The sequence below is a fragment of the Brassica napus genome, chromosome C2 (assembly GCF_020379485.1).
Source record: "Brassica napus cultivar Da-Ae chromosome C2, Da-Ae, whole genome shotgun sequence".
Lineage (NCBI taxonomy): Eukaryota > Viridiplantae > Streptophyta > Magnoliopsida > Brassicales > Brassicaceae > Brassica > Brassica napus.
In genome coordinates this window covers 35,938,981-35,943,413 of record NC_063445.1, presented here as the reverse complement: position 1 = coordinate 35,943,413, position 4,433 = coordinate 35,938,981, and the positions used below count along the sequence as shown (strand labels likewise).

Here is a 4,433-nt window from a genome sequence, read left to right as displayed (position 1 = left end):
GTAAATGTTACGACGAATTCACGTCAAAATTCGATGTAAATTCGTCGTAATATTTACGGCCAGCTAACCTGATTTTTATGACTTGTTTTACGACAACAGTTTACGATAGATTTACGACTAAATATGTGGACGTAATATTATATTACGATGAATTATATTACGACGATTTAAAGACTATTCTTCTTCGTCGTAATTATTATGACGATGTTACGACGATTGACACGTTACGACGAGCTACTAACGACGAATGGAGAATCGTTGTTAAATAGTCGTAATAGGGGATTAACGACGATTTAATGACGAAATGTTCAGTCGTTAACCCCTTGTTTTCTTGTAGTGTTTTCATAGTTTGTAATAACATAATTATCAATCGCTAAAAATGTTAATATCATTAATAATAAAATTATATAATTAATATTACATAATTGATATCATAGTTATCTTTTTATTATCAAATCACTAAATTAAATGTCAACATCTGATTATCTGTTACAAAACTGATTAATCTCTAATACTATAAAGACGAAAATTATTCTCTTCTCTTGCCACCTCATAAAATAGGTCAAGGCGGTGGCTACACGTGTCCACTTAATCGAAGATCTGCGTTTCATTTAGGTGAGAATATAATGGATGCGGGTTTTGCTATGTTGGGCTTACTTTTGTTGATTTTCGTTTATGTTGTTAATGGACTATCTCGAATGCTTAATTTGTGGGCGTGAAATTATTTTGTTTGGGCCGGAAATAAACAAAAGGTTAGCCCATTCTCACCTTCTTCTTCTTCTGGCGTCGTCGTCTTCTTCGTACCTTATTTTCGACGGCCGATTGCAGAACCCCTGTGTAACGTTTTTGTTCCTCATTGAATCCATTCATAACGTCTATCCATCAACTATCTCCGTCCACCTCTGCCACTTCGACTTTAATGACCCCTTACTCAACTTTCATCTCAAATCCCTAATTCCTGAGACTATATATAAGGATTAAGACCACATCAAATCTCACTGTTTCACGAGATTCAATCATATTCCCTCCTCTCAAACACAGTCTGCAACGATGGCGTCATCCCATATCCTTATTTCTGATTTAAAAGTTGGCCGTTGTCTCAGACGGTGGTGAAGCGTCTCCAGCATTTCTGGGGATCATGCAACGTCAAGAAAGGAGGAGAGCTCATGAGGGTCAACATGTTCTTGATATAAAGGTCGAGCGCCTCATGTCCCCTCGATTATAGAATTGATTTTTATTCTTTTGATTCTCTAATATGTTGTCATATTTTCTGTTTTAACAGTCATCGCTCAAGCGTTTAGAAAATACTATCGTCCAACAATCAACTCAGTCAATTACATCAAAAATCTAGCATATATAACTAAGAATGATACATATTTCTTATCAATATCTCCAACAAATTTCAGTTTATTTTTGTTGTTTACAATGTTATTGTTCTTAGAAGGGTATATTATATGTATAACCAATGAGATCAAGCAAAGCACTATGCAATCAGGTTCTTGGTTGTATGTTTTGTAAAGTAAAGAGCTCTGGATTCCGTCTCTTTCTTTCGCCGGCAAGGCTATGCCCCTTGCCTCTTAGGTATTTTATCGCAAATCTCCGTCTCTTTGTTTTGTGATTATGATTTAGTTATCAATTTGTTTGGTCTTTCTTTGAGTTTTTGTGTTTGTCCAGATTGGATATGATTATATTTTATTATCAATCATGTGTATGGGGATTTGTTCGATTCTGAATTGACGAGCGTGTAATGTAAGTTGAGCCCATTGTTACCTTTACTTGGATTGGTTATGTTGTTTTGTGTGGATTGATTTCGATTGATCTCAGTGTAGATCTTTGGATTGGTTTCATTTCTTCAGGTTCTATCAGGCTTGGATATTTTTGTGACACCTGTCACCTCCTATATGGAGGACAGCGTGTCACCCCCGACGCGTCATCATACAACAATGTGATACCCGTCTCCCTGACACTAAGGACGACGGGCCACCAACAATATCCCGTAATATAAAAGCCCATAAACCCGACAACTCTCACCCATGCCCAAATAAAATCCGAAAGAAAAGTCCAGTAGCACCAAATCCGTCCAAATATCACATACTTGTTTGTCTCACCTGAAAAGGGGAAGAGTGAGGGGTGAGCGACAGGGGAATCGCTCAGTGAGGTATGGGATGCCACCCCGAAGTCCATGGACCCGGACATAACACTCCGAATAAATATAATTTAATTATAATGCATGTCAAACACAGTACCTAAAGTACTCAAGCAACAAACAATGGTCCTAGCGAGGTGCACACTCGCCGCCCACTAACAGGCCAAAACACTACCGAAAAGGTGCTCGGTTCATACACACACCGAAAAAGTGCTCGGTAACACACGCCCGTAGACGATTTATCGACACTTCCAGTCTACGGCTCAACCGGTCGACTAAAGTTGGCCGTGACCTCCATACAATCCGGCATACAGCAGTCCGACTCTGTATCCGTCTCCAAACAAAAACAATCCTAGCTAAGAATTTACATTAAGTGAAACAATCAATGTTGAATCCTCTAACCCCCTAGTTCCGGTTTATGCAAAGAACCTAAAACTAACAAGCAATGACAGACTCGATTTCACATAGACGGAACACATTAGAAATAAATTATACTTATTCGAGGTCCTAAGCCGAATAAGAGGAGTTCGGGAATAGACCCTCACCTTAGCAATAATAAGTGATATCTATGAACTCCAGCTGCTCAAATGGACTCCAAATCTGAAATCAGATCGAAATTTCGAGTCAGAACGCCTTTCGAACGGTTTAAAACGGGTATTTACGGAAAAGTCAACCCGCTGGTCAAAGATCAATTATTTAATTAATTATTTAATTAATTAATTAATTAATTAATTAATTAATCCGGTTTATCCTAACCGATTTCCAATTGATTTTAACCGACCGGTTTAACCTAACCGAATTGAAATCAATTTAAACCGGCTAACCAACCGGTTAACCGAGTCAACCGAGTTGACTCACTGAGTTGACTCGGCCGAGTTGACCGAGTCGCCGGTGAGTCACCGGTGTCGGTCACCGGCGGCGACGGCGGAGCTGCGGCGGTGGCTTACCGGAAAGTTGGCCGGCGGCGACGGCGGAGCTGCGGCGGCGGACGGTGGTCCGGCGGCGGAGCTGCGGTGGCGACGATTTCCGGCGGCGGCGCGTGCGTTTCACGCGCGCGCGAAGGGCGGTTTTCTGGAGGCGCGTACGGCTTCGTCCGGGCTCCGTTTGAGGTGTGCTTGGTGTCTACGGCTTCGTCTCGACGAGAGGAACACGATGATGGGCTTGGATGCACGAGATTCGCAACGGTTAAGAAGTTATGGTCGATTTACTAAAACGGCCGAAACTAAACTCAAAAATATGGCGGTTTCCGGTTACCTTTGGTTGCGGATGATGGTGGTGGCGAGCTCAACGGTCTGGCGTGTGGTGGCTCCGGCGACGAGCTCAGGTGAGCTTTCTCCCTTCTTCTTCTTCTTCTCTCTCTCTTTTTCTCTCTCTCTCTCTCTCTCTCTCTCTCTCTTTCTTTCTCTTTCTTAATTTTAAAGAAGATGGAGGTGGTGGGGAAGAAGGTGGAGATGGTGGAGAAGAAGTTGGAAGTGGTGGGGTTAGAGAAAGAAGTGGAGATGGTGGGAGTGGTGGGTCATTACAATTTTCCTCTAAGATATGGAGCAACTTTTTGTCTGGCCAAGCTTTTACCAATATCGGCCTCACTCATTCTAAGAAGCAATCCACTAGGTGTTTCTTAATGTTTATTTGCTCTTATCGTGCATGTAGATATGAACAGAGCAGGACTTCCTTTGCTTGAGATTGTATCTGAAATTCATATGGAAAATGGGCTCAATGCAAATTCTTAATATTTTCAATTTATCTTACTACTATCATATATTTAGTTTCAATAACAAAATACAAAAAAAAATATTTCAAATAGTTAAAAATTTCTTTTAAAATTATAAGAAAAATTTCCTACGATAGCCATTTTTAGTTTATTTTCACAAAATAGCTCTCAATGAAGAAAATGACCAAAATAAATTTTATTAAAAGGTAAAAATACATTTTTACCCTAGGGTTATCTAATATAGACTTAAGGTTTAGAGTTAAGAGGTGGAGTTTTGGGGATATAGTTTTAAATTTTAAAAGATAAAAATAAATATTAAAAATTTCAAAATAAAACGAGACTATTTTATTTATTTTTTTCTTGAATACTATTTTTGTGACAGAAACTTAAAAATTTCTATCTGAGAGAATTTCCCAAATTATAATTCTAGAAACAATTTCCATATTCAGAATAAATAATATCAAAATCAAAATTTTGACAACATAGAAAATGATAAATTGAAAAAACATCAAAATACAAAAACCGCGCTAGTATAAAATAAGAAACCATAAATGGGTTCTTTGCGATTATGGATTC

The 4,433-nt window shown here is 38.9% G+C and overlaps 2 long non-coding RNA genes across 3 annotated transcripts; one reads left to right on the top strand and one right to left on the bottom strand.

Annotated features, from left to right (window-relative positions):
• Positions 1 to 810: 810 nt before the first annotated feature.
• On the top strand, positions 811 to 2,064 carry LOC111203302. Its single transcript, XR_007319891.1, has 2 exons — positions 811 to 1,749; positions 1,857 to 2,064. It is a non-coding gene; the product is annotated as an uncharacterized LOC111203302 (long non-coding RNA).
• Positions 1,821 to 3,715, bottom strand: LOC125582052. Of its 2 annotated transcripts, XR_007319890.1 has the most exons (4): positions 3,401 to 3,715; positions 3,094 to 3,306; positions 2,692 to 2,746; positions 1,821 to 2,108 (listed from the first exon to the last, which is right to left on the bottom strand). It is a non-coding gene; the product is annotated as an uncharacterized LOC125582052 (long non-coding RNA). The 2 variants fall into 2 exon arrangements; XR_007319889.1 differs by having other exon boundaries at positions 3,094 to 3,653.
• Positions 3,716 to 4,433: the final 718 nt, after the last annotated feature.